Below are 13,191 nucleotides of genomic sequence, written 5' to 3'. Positions count from 1 at the left end.
CTTACCTTTGCTGTTGAATTTTTCATTCCTTTGATTTGCCATCAGAGGGATTTTCATCATCGTCCCGGTGTGAGTCCTCTCTATCAGGGCACTCCCTAGCATAGTGACCTGCTTTATCGCAGATGTAACATCATCCTTTTCTTCCACCCTTAGGTCTAGCCTTTCCTTTTGATTTAGTCCAGGAATTATTTCTTTTCTTAGCATGAGAAGAAAAAGGCAGCAGGAGGACCTTTAGGCATGGGCATTTTTTTCACTTCTTCCCTTGTTTGTTCTTGAATGCATCTAGCCATTAATTCCTCGAAACCAGGAATTACATTATAGTTCAAAAGAGTAGTCCTGAACACATACCATTCAAATGGCAATCCTCCAAGACTTGTTAGTGCCATTTCTCTGCCAGTAATAGTTTCCCCAATAGATAGGAGATTGTTCTTGATCTCAGTGATTCTTAAGAAGTATGCTTGCATACTTTCATCTTTACCCTTCTTGATTTCCCTCAGCTTATTTCTAAGAAACAAAACTTGATTTGCAACATTAACTTTAAATAAACTCACCAGTCTATCGTATATTTCCTTGGAGGTGTCTAGATCAGAGATGTAGGCCACCAAGCGCTTGTCGATAGAGTCCCGTATGATCTTCTATTGTTTTGACTTCTCCATTTTTCATTTGTTCCAGGCAGCAGCGGATGCATTTGATGGAGGCTCAACAATATTGCCTCTCACATGATCCAACACTCCTTGATTCTCAAGGGTTAGATCAATAGACATCTTCCATCCATGATAGTCAGCTTTCTCACGAAGCTTGTCTTCAGCAGGAAAGAGTGTTGAGGACCCCATAGTTCTTTTAGGATAGCCTTGCCAATATTCTCTTCGATGATTGCTCTTGCTCTTGCTCGGGCTTTGTCTTCACCTCAGCTCTGATACCATGTTAATTTATGGTATGTTCTATGCTTATAACAGTTTACTTCTTTTTCTTATTATATTGCACCGATTAGCAATCACATGTACATAAATTAAAGTGCAGATAGAACATTAAACGATCGACAGAAAACAAGCCAAGACAAGAGACACAAGATGTGGCGGCTAGCCAGGGACAAACCCCACAATGTGTGGGGAAACCCTTTGATCAAATCTTCTTTTATCTTCAATAATTCAGTAAAGAGAAATAGTACAATAAATCTGATTCATATTAGCAGTAGCAAACCCTAGATCAGTAGCATCAGCATTAGCGGCTTCATTATCAAACTAGGGCAGACCATATCTCACAAACCGACATTCGGATTGACTTCATTCCACCACCAAAAGTTTCAGCTTCCAGAGAAGATTCAGATGAACCTACAGCGCAGTTCAGATGAGGAGATCTTCTAGGCCACGCAAGTCAATCTTTACTTCTGCAGTTGCAGCTTCAGTTTTAGCAGTTTCCGGCTTCAAACTAGGGTAGTCGATATCTTGCAAACCGTTCGTCGGATTGACTTCATTCCACCACCAAAAGTTGTGGCTTTCAAAGGAGGTTCAGATGAACCTACAGTGCAGTTCCAAAGAGGAGATCTTCTAGGCCACGCAATTCAATCTTTACTTCTATAGTTGCAGCTTCAGTTTCAGCTTCCAGCTTCACATGTGTGAGAGAGAGAGACCCATTTCAGCGCAGTAGAGAAGAGACTCATATCTGCACAGTAGAGAGAGAGAGATGTGATGAGATGAGTGAGTCCAAATGAGGGAAGGTCCTCTTATATTTATACACAATGTTGGTGGGTGAATAGATGCGACTGTTGGGCTTCTGAGCCTACATGAGTTGTAGGTCGGCTTGATAATAATTCCATAATCAAAATAAATTCATATCTCCATGAATACTTATCGGAATCGGATGATCTTTATAACAATCCTACACCTCTCGACGAGAGGAATCTAATAAAAATATTATTATCCATGAATAAGATGACCCACATGAAGTTTTTCCCTGGTTTCCAATTTTAACATTATCACTATCCATATACATACATAGCGTAAAACCTCTATCACCCCAGCGTATATATTTGCGTATATTGTGTGTGACCATGCTACCAGATCTAGGGCCTGCATATATATATATATATATATATATATATATATATATATATATATATATATATATATATATATATATATATATTGTTGTCCTGTGTATATATATACTGTCTTCATTACTGAGTGCCTGGACTGCATTCATATGTACAGCCTTCATTACCTTGACTATGTTCATATGTATAGTCTTCAATAGATGACTGCGTTCCATATATATATGTGACTGCGTTCACATGTATATTGCCTTCATTACTTGTGAGCCTTGACTGCGTTCATTTCGCGTGTTAGGGTTTACAACATTAGCGTACCATAAGTATATCAGCGTATCATAAATATATCAACATATCAACGTGTTAGGGTTCAATTCGTAGATGAATACATCTCAGCGGATTCATGATTCTGTGCTCTGCTTATGAACAGCGTATATGTGTCAGCATATATGAACAGCATTGTAAGTGTCACCATGACAAAATATGAAATATTTCAGCCCTATGTAAATAACAAGATATATGAACAGCGTAGATATCTACATTGCCTGCTCAGCGTATGACAATGTATACTGTGTGGATGTCTAACTGCGTAAGATTTCTCTATTACCAGCATACTGATTTGCGTATTAGGGCACTATTACCTGCGTATATATGTATGTTTGCACTGCGGCTGATCTGCGTATTATCAGCGTATATATGTCTTCATTCACTGTGGGTAAGGTGTCCATATTTACCTGCATATATCTGCTGCGTAGATTGCCTGAGTGACTGCGTGTATACCTGAGTGTGAAAGTTGTGCGTGTATATATATTGACTGCGTTGAATTCGGATGTCATCACGTTCATTGTCTTGTCTTCATGCTGTGCGTATGTACTCCATTACAGCATATAAGTTCCTACCCTTACTGCGGCTCTTCATCACTTCGGCTTGATGACTTTGGCACTCTTAACTGCGTATGTGTTTTCTTGACCAGCGTATATATATATAACCATGAACAACTTCATGACCAGTGTGTAACTTCCACAGCGTATCCACTATGAACAGCGTATTAATCTTATTGATCTACGTTGGATTATCTTAGGGCATCATAGCAAATACTCTTAGCGTTTTCTCCTTCTCCAAAAACCTAGACGTGGAGAGGAGATCACCTAAAGAGTGTGTCTAAATGACATCAAATCCTCTTATATTTATACTAAAATGAGGGTGATGAATAGACACGATGGTTGGGCTTCTAGAGCCTACATAAGAGCTGGTCGGCTTGATAATAATTACATAAACAAAATAAATTCATATCTCCATAAATACTTATCGGAATCGGATGATCTTTGGATCAATCCTACACCTCTCGACAAGAGGGATCCAATAAAAATATCAGCTGCCATAAATAAGCCGACCCACATGGAGTTTGGCCCTAGTTGCCAATTTAACACATCACTACAATCATTCCTTTCTTTCCCCTTCTTTGACCTTGAGGCCATGAATGCTGCATCTTTGGAGCTTGGGCCACCTTTCCTCATTTCATAGGCAGTGAGGATCCATGGAGTTCATCCATTTTGAGGGTATCTAGATCCTTTGTTTCTTCTATAGCGCTTATTTTGGAGTCAAACCTGTCTGGAAGAGACCCCAATACCTTTTGAACAAAGGTGCTTTCTTCAACTTTTTCATCCAATCCTTTCAAGGAATTTACCACTTTAGCTACTCGGAGGAGGTATGGTACAATATCTTCTTCATCTTCCATCCTAAAACTTTCAAATTGTCTTATGTGAGTTTGAAGCTTTTCCTTTTGTACTTTTGAGTCTCCATCGTACAAGCCAACTAGCTTCTCCCACATTTCTTTGGTCGAGGTATAGTGTATGATTTTTGTAAACTCGGAATCAATGATTCCACTAGTGATGGAGTTCATGGCCTTTGCATTTGCGATGTAGGCTTTCCTCTCGTCTTGGTCTGTTGGAAGAGTGGAAATAGTTTTGTATTCATTTTGAACAAAATTCCAGACTTCAAGTCCAAGGGACATTAAGTAGTAAGTCATTCTTTTCTTCCAGAAACCAAAGTTAGTGCCATCGAACAAAGGAGGTCTTCCTGATGCTTCGTGGTTTCTCATCATGGCAACAGATCCTTCTTCAAGCTGTTAGGCTAGTATGAAGAAGCCTGCTCTTATACCAATTGTTGGAAATACTGGGGGGGTGAATTAGTATTTCTTACTATTTTTTTTTTTAATTGTTCTAGTGATTGCTGACAACCTATATAGATATGTATATGTATACACAGAACACAGAAATCAACAGTTGAATTTAATGCTTTTATTAAACCTCAAGACAGTGCAAAGAAATAATACAATATAAGTATAAATCTGATTGTGAATAGTTGCCAAGCTCCAACTTGGACTTCAGTGAGGCTCCAACCTCTAGAGCACCAACTCTGTTTTGCAGTGGTTTTGCACTTAGGAGCACCTACCCCAATGACTTCAGTCCTATTCAGTTCTAAGGCTCCAACCCAACCTTGGTATAAACAGGTATGCTACTGCACTCTATTCAGCTAAGGTTGTCTCACTCCTACTCTCCTGCCTCTGCTGCTTCTGCTGCCTCTACAACCTCCGCTGCTTTTTCTGCCTCTTTTGCCTTTGCTGCTTCTACTATCTCACCCTCAGGTTCTTCACCACCATAGCCGCACCAACAGTTCTCTGTTTCTATTGTTTTATACATTCCCATGCCTTTGTCCATTCATTTCCGCTTACACCGTCTCTTAGGCTTCCTCCTCAGTCGTTGTCATTTCCTCTGACTCGCTTGATCTTTCAGCTTCCCTCCTTGATCGTTGTGACCAATTCTTCTCATTACTGTCTTTGTCTTCTATTTGTCCTTCCAAGGAATTTATTGGTACTTGTGGGACTAATCTGGAGTGTGAAAGCCACTCTGATGATTGTTTGAGATAGAGATTGTGCTCAAAGAAATAAGTTGGGCCAAAAAGTGACCCACTAGCATTCTCTGGTGAGTGAATAAGTTTCCTAGAAATATGCCGATGAATGCCGAGCTGTCTAAAATCCTTTAGGTAAAGATTTTATAAATTATTACTTTGAAAGAGGCTTCGGCCGGTAGCACCAATAAATGATGGACATGTCTCTATTTTATACCTTTGAAAGACTTCTGATAATAAAAGATATAAGCCCAAATTTCTGAACGGTCGCAGCAGAACACTTCGGATTCGAGATGGATAGCAATTAGGTTGAATAGTAGTCACAAGGTATTCATATCATCCAATGCTTCAATACATTCTTTGAGAAAGGGTTTAACAGCAGCGCCTCAACTGTTCTAGCAGTACAACCAAGTTAATTCATTTGCGGTGGAATCTCTGTCACAACAGTGGGAAACCTCTGTAATTAACCATCCACCTTGATCTCCACCGTCGATCGCCCACGATCCGACGGTCTCCGCTATGTTTACCGCACGATTAAACCCTGTGCACTTTCCTCGTCATCTGACCATCCGTTGCATGATCGGACGGTAGTCGCAAGCCCCGATCACGCGACTTGTGCATACGTTAACCCGCAGGGGTGGTTGTTTTTGTCTGCCATGCGTCGTGATCTTACGGGATCGCACCATCGCATACGGATACCGCCGAGCCCCGATAAGCGTTGCGGGGAAACTGCCTGCTGCCCAAAACCGTTGTTCTCCCGCGCGTTAATCTCCGTGCGTTTTTCGTGTGTGACGACCGTTGGATCGACTGCTCTTTGATCCGCGACTCACATTCATCTTCCATGTATGGTTGTGTTGAAATAATGAGCAGGCGGTCTAATAGATCAATGGGTATACCATGTGGAGACTTGTAATTTGTTCCACGGATTTTTGTGATGCCACGATTTGTTGCAACAACCAATATCGGTGCCATCTCATTCTCTAGAGCACGATTCAAAAATGAGAAGCACTCAATGTCAAGCATATGGACTTCGTCAATAAAAAGCACACCTAGTTCAATTTCAGCTTTGCCTTCTTCCCTCCATTTAGCAACTTTACTGTCAGTATGTTCCCCCACTTCAGAACGGATCTCTCCAGTATCTCCTGTAAAGAGGGCCAGAAACCCTTGCGTCCTGCTATTGATGACATCGATCTCATGCAGCATAACGCAATGCACCACTTCTTTGCGTTTTTGAAGCTCTCCATCCAGGCACTGTACGAACTTGGTCTGTGGCCCCATTGCATCATAATCCCTGGACCTCGCAAAAGACCGCCCCAACTTTGTAATCTTCCTAGAATCTTTATCGATCGCAATCACATCCCCACTCTGGACCTTCTCCTTGCTCAAACCTTCGATCATCTTGCTCCCCAAATCATACACAGTCTCCATCTCTATCATCCTTCTGCTCCTCGAATATTTCCATATTGACATCAATGTCAATCTATGTCCAACACAAGTAGATTGGATAAATGAAGCAAGGGATGAATGAAAGAATGACAAAGAAGTGTGGTAACTCATTCAAAAGTTGTAGCAAGATACCAATACATCTGATACATTTAGTTGGAAAAAATGATTCGTTATGGTACAAGGATCGCTTATACCTCTGTAAGAATTCTCAACTCAAACAAATGATTCTTCTAGAATTGCACACCTCTCCCTTAGGAGGGCACTCGGGATTTTTAAAAACTTACCACAGGGTTAAGAAGGAACTTTTTTTGGATGACCTTAAATCTGATATTCAAAATTTTGTGGTGGAATGTTTGGTTTTCCAACAAAATAAAGTTGAGACAATTAAGACCCCTGGTCTATTACAGCCTTTATCCATTCCAAGTCAACGTTGGGAGGAGGTTTCAATGGATTTTATCATAGGTTTACCCAAGTCTGAAGTAATGAGTGTCATCATGGTGGTAGTTGATAGAATTACCAAGTATGCACACTTTTGTGCATTATGTCATCCATTTAAAGCCAGTCTAGTTGCTATTGCATTTATGGAAACAATTAAAAAGCTACATGGAAACCCAAAGATTATTGTAAGTGGCAGAGATCCCATTTTCATTGGAAATTTTTGGATAGGATTATTTTCTTGTACTCAGTTAACTCATAGGTCATATTATCATCCCTAATCTGATGGGAAGACTAAGATAGTGAACAAATGTTTGGAAGGATACCTTCATTGCTTTGTATATGATAGACATAATTGGTCAAGTGGTTGCCTCTGGCTGAATGGTGGTATAACACTTCCTTCCATACTGCAGCAAAAATGACCCCATTTATGGCACTTTATAGATATCATCCACCATCCATAAAATCATATTTAAGAGAAAATTCTAAGGTTCAAGCAGTGGAAGATCACATCGAGCATCAACAACAAGTTTTCCAACTCTTAAAGGATAACCTCACTTTGGTGCATAATAGAATGAAACAACAGGCAGATCAACATCGTAGTGAAAGAAGTTTTGATGTAGGTGATTGGCTATTTATACGACTACAACCATACAAACAAATGTTCCTCAAGCAAGCTAAGAAGGATAATAAATTATCACCAAAGTATTATGGTTCGTACAAGGTGTTACAAAATATTGGTACTATGGCATACAAATTGGAGCTTCCTACATCTTCAAGAGTGCACCCAGTTTTCCATGTGTCATGCTTAAAAAATGTTATAGGTGACAAGTTCCTAGTTCAAACAATATTTCCAGAACTTGACGAGCAAGTAAAAATCATATTGGAACCTGAAGCAGTCATAGAAACAAGAAATAAACAACTACGAAATCGATCAATTTCAAAGTGTCTCATCAAGTGGAAGAACTTACCCATTGAAGATTCCACATGGGAGGATGAGAATTTTATACAAAAGCATCCAGAACTACTCAAGCATTGAGGAAAACACTTTTTTGAAGGAGAGGGGCATGTTAGGCGTTATCACTCATAATTTTCTCCAGAAGTTATAAGAAGAAAGAAAATGACTGAGGTAACCACAAACCAACTTTTATGCTTAGGCTCTAGCCAACCTAAGTCCAGAGAGGGCTCTCTCTATATGATTTAGCTTTGTTTGCGGGGATATTAGACTATTTCTTAAGGTTCAAGAGGTTTTTTATTTGTATTGAAGATTGGATGGTGGGGTTCTTGAAATAGATGGATAGAATGATGTCTCTAGACCATTGGGCATATGGAGTCAAGAAAAGAGTAGCAAGACTAGATCAACTCATTAAAGGGAAAGTTAAAAGGGCTAGATAGCATAGTAGAGTGCAGGTCTTTAGGCCAGAGGGGTGGAAAAGGTTTTAACCAGAGTGAGAGAGAAATTAAGGATTATCATATTGGGATTAAAATGAGGAACAGAGGGCAATCGGAAACAAAGGGAAATTAAGAATCCTTTGCTATAGATTAAAAGAAACAACCTAAACTAAGGAGCAATTAAGAATTCCTTAACTTATATTATCTGTAGAAAACATGTATTTGCCTAATTATGATAATAGAGTGTAATTAAACAAATTCTGATACAATATTCCAATTACGGCATTCAGATTTAGATCAACAATATGAAAAACTTTAAGAAGTAACAACAACATGAGAAAATACTTGTCTACACTTTGCTCTGCACATGAATCATTTAAAATATCGGGTCTTTATTCATCAATCCATGTTGCTGGCTCAGTCAATGCTCCAATGGCTTTATAGTATTTCGATCAAGAAGTCTATAGAAATGTCTAAGAATCCACCCTACATACTTCTAATTGTGAAGTATTTATACTAAGGTGTTATTAAAAATATCTCAAAATGACTTGAGATTTAATCTAGGAAAGACAAATATCTTCTCGCAGGAAGAAAGAGGCATTTATTGAACTACTTTCATGTTGTCCCTTTTATTGTGGTATTGTTGGATTTTATGGTTTGCTTTTAGCTATTTATGCTCTTTTCTAAATGAATCATCACACTGGAGGCTTTAGTCACTTTTGTCTTTCATCTGATACTCTCTGTCACTGATACTCTTTCACTCTAATGACCTCTCTTTATCCTTTCTGTGTTTCTTCCTTTTACTACACAATTTAACCTTTTACTATGTTTTTCAATAGTAAATTCTTTTATTTTTATGTGAATCAGCATTGGGAAGTGGGTTTTGATTAAGTCTCAGAATGTTTCATCTTTTGTCTTCTAACTGCATCTCTGGTCTGGTTCCTCTGTTTTGAATGTCACTGCTCTGTATAGTTGTCCTCTTCTTGGTTCTGTGTGTAATGATCTTCATCTTTAGTTCATGTACATTGGTCTTCTTCTTCTGCATATAGGATCTTAACAAGTTTCTGGTTGAGTCTTGGAGTAAACAAGTTTTGTGACTAGTATCAGAATTGTCTATCCAAGCTCTAATCTTCGGTAGATAACCTGTAAAATTCAATAATAATTGAGAAAATATCAGTCTGTTGGAAGGGCGCTGAAAAATTCATTTGCACAGGAATGCCTGGGAAAGGGGTCATGGTAGTGCTTTTGGACGTAATTGGAGGTGAAATCACATCGCATAGGTTCGAGGTGGCATTGAAGCGTTTCATGGGTTTATACAGTTAAACGAGTGAAAGGCTTGAAAACAGGGGTTTTCAAGGTTTTAAAACTTAAAGGGAAAACTTTTGAAAATGGCATGCAAATTCATATTTACAGGGGATAGGTGGTTTATCAGAACGCTGGGGAGGCAGTTTTAGGAGTCGTTGAACTGCTTTTATGGCGTGGGTGGTTTTTAGGAGGGGTCACACAATCTACATCGGGGCTTGACACGTAGCCATCGGGGTTTGGGGGAAAACCACCTTATCCGGTAGGTAAAGTTAGTCCATTGAGCACAGCTGATATAGCTTTGGGTCGTTGGATCTGAGCGATTGCAATCTAACGGTAGTCGAGCGAAAGAGCTACATGGAGGAAATGAATGAGGGTTGAGGGGGGACCCAGGGTTTTTTAATTGCAGCAGTTTGGGATTAGCTTAGGGATTAATCCCGGGATAATCAATCGGGCGGGGCTTAATCGTGTGTTTTAGGGGATCGGGTGAGGTTATTCAATGGGATTAACTTAGTTTTACCGGGATTAAGTAAACTAAGTAAACTTGTAGCGGAATATGGGTAGTTTATATAGTTTTTATTTAAAACTAAGGGTTGGGGTATTTAAATAGGGATTTAATTATTATACGGGAAAAGTGTTATCTTGGAGTTATACAATAACGTTAGGAATTAATATGAAAATGCAATGGCGGAGTGGGTTTTCCTAAGTAAAAGGATAAAAGTGTAAGTTTTATCTCACTCAACTTTATACTTAGGAAAAAGTATTTTTGTGGGTTTTTTGAGCGGAAAGGGATTTGCTTGGGGAGTTTATTATTTTTCCTAGGTAAATGGAGTTTAACCTTAGGAAAAGGGGTTTTCTTAGGGTGATAAGGGGAAATGAATTTTATGAAGGGGAAATGTTTTTCTAAAGGGGATTCTAGCATTTGAGTCCATAAGTCATTAAGCCGAGGGTCTAGTCCCTCCAAAAGTCAGAGAAACGCTCTGAGCCTCTTTGACTTGTCGGATTAAAAGTACTTAGGACATACTTCTGGATAAGGAATTGGTAAGTATAGGGTAAAAGTGAATGAGGGGGAGTTAATCACATGAACTTGTAAACCTTTGTCTTTGCCTTCATAGTTGATCATACATGTTGAAAGATGTGTATAAGCATGATGCATGTGCTTTGATCCAAGTAACTTTGTAATTCAGCAACCTTTCTTCTACTTACCCATTTCTTACCTCTAACATGTTTTCTTCATTTCTTTGGGTGCATTTAGGCTATCAAACCTTTATTCATCTATTTTTCTTTTGAAAAGTAATCTATCTAATTCTAGCCTTATATTATCCAAGGGCTCAGATTAAGATTATGAGCTCCTTTTATTTTCTCTCCCTAACTATGATCTGCCAAGATTAAACTGTTTGGTCAGATTTTATTCGTTAATCCATAAACATAAAATTAAAAGCATGGAATAACCAAGATTAAACTATTTGATTACCATGGATTGTGGCATAAATAACAAGTTTCACACAGTCATTATTATGCATAAAAGTAAATAGTAGTGGCATTTAGACTTGCACACTTTCATGGTCTCTTTGTTTTTTGGGTTAATATATTTTCATCTTTTTTTACCTTCCCTTATTCTTTTTGTCCTTTGATTTTTCTTTTAGGACATACCCTCTTTACATTTTTTAATTTTTTATAATATGGAAAACATTTGCAGAAAGCAAAGGTATGTACAATATTACAAGGCTTAACCTTAGACATTCAAAATTATGACTCCTATTGGTATAGGAACCTAATAGTGGTTCCACTTGGGGATGGCATTTCCTTGTGAAATTTCAAGAACTTTAGAGATTAGTAGCCTTTGAATTGTTGTTGATGTTGCCTTGCAAAGTGTCCTTCTATGAATTTTCATTATTGATACTTATGATAGTGAATCTTTTAAAGCTTAGGGCCTTCTCTTTGGGCTTCAACCTCAAACATCACCATCCAATCCAAACTATACTTTTGAAAATAGAATATATACAAATGAAAATTAATAATTAGGCTCAAAGTAATGTTTTGTAGTTCGACCATTCACGGGCCCACCTTGTGCATCTGTACCATCAATTTCTCTCAAGAAAAAAGCATTACTTCCTCTCAAGAAAAAAACATTACTTCCCTTATAAGCATAAATGACATAGGGACCTTTCCATAGGAAATCAAATTTCCCATTTTTTCCTTTATCTTCCATCTTTGAGTCCCACTTGAGAAATTTATCACCAATGTAGAAATCTTTAGCCTTGGTTCTCTTATCAAAAATCTTCTTTATCTTTTCTTGCACAACTTGAGACTTGACATAAACCTCTTCTCTTGTTTGTTGTAGATGAATAATTTGGTTGATTCTTCTTTGGATACTATTTGGTTCAACCTGTATTTCTTGAAGTATCTTCATTACTAGTACTCCCAAAGAGGATGGATAGATAGCTTCCATTCCATAAACTAGTTGATAGGGAGAGGTACCAATTGATTTCTTAGTAGTCAATCTGTCTACCCATAAGGCATTGACTAGCTCTTTATTCCAAGTTTTCTTATTGTCCTCTAGGACTTCTTGATGATATTTACTAGGCTTTTGTTTGAGGATTCTACCAACCCATTAGCTTGAGGGTAATATGTTGTGGAATGGACCAAGGTGATATGGTATTTATTGTAGTAATCTATCATTCTTTTGGATTTAAAGACTGCTGCATTATTAGTAATGAGCTTAGTTGGACATCCAAATCTGGATAGAATGTTGGTTTCAAGGAAGGTTATGATAACAGTATCTATGGTTTACCTTGAAGGTATGGCCTCTATCCATCTTTTGAAGTAGTATGTGGCAGTAAAGATCCATTTGTGTTGGGCAGAGGAGGGTGGGTGAATTTCACCAATGAAGTCTAGACCCCATTGTTGAAAAGGTATTTCAGCAAAGATTGGCTTGAGGGGTAAAAGTAAGAGTTTTTTCTTCCCCTCAAAAATTTGACATTTGTGACAGGTGGTCACATATTTTTTGACATCAGCAAACAAGGTAGGCCAGTAGAAACCAGCTCTAAGGATTTTATCTGTTGTAGTCCTCCAGTAAAGGTGTCCTCCATAGTCACCTACATGAAACTCTTGTAAAACTTTTTCAGCTTCTTCATTTAATAAGCAGTTGAGAAGAATATCTTGATGGTCTCTCCAAAACAAAACATTGTCTAATATACAAAATCTTAAGGATTTCATATTTAAAAATCTTCTTTTAGTCCTAGATAATTCATGAGGAGCTTCTAAATTCAGTAAAACATAAATAATATCAGCATACCATGGTGATTCAAGAAAGGCTTGGCTGATTAGTGGAGTCGCCATCTCCTCTTCATATCTATTGTTGCAATAAATTTAATATCCAAGGCCTAACAGTTCGATTCAGCCATGAGCTTGGCTAAACCTTGGCCTTTGATTAGCTTTGTTGGTTTAATTTCTAAATCATACTCTAAGATAGTAGCAATCCACTTTCCTCTCTTTCCATCAGGACCCTCCTGAGTTAGGATGTCTTTTACTACTGAATTGGGAACATAGGCTACTATTTGAGAATATAAGATGTATACCCTAAAATCTTTAATGGCTTTGACCAAAGCCAAGGCTTGTTTTTCCATTATATTGTGTTTCAAGAGGGCGTCTCTCAG

General features: G+C 38.2%; 1 pseudogene; it reads right to left on the bottom strand.

Moving 5' to 3' along the window:
- Nucleotides 1–5,626: 5,626 nt before the first annotated feature.
- On the bottom strand, nucleotides 5,627–6,385 carry LOC149166338 (uncharacterized; annotated as a pseudogene).
- Nucleotides 6,386–13,191: the final 6,806 nt, after the last annotated feature.

This window comes from Pinus tabuliformis, chromosome 5_1, assembly GCF_031772625.1.
Source record: "Pinus tabuliformis cultivar Carrire ecotype Pingquan chromosome 5_1, CPIR1, whole genome shotgun sequence".
NCBI lineage: Eukaryota > Viridiplantae > Streptophyta > Pinopsida > Pinales > Pinaceae > Pinus > Pinus tabuliformis.
Note: the sequence above shows the minus strand (reverse complement) of the source record. Positions and strands in the feature narration are given on the sequence as shown.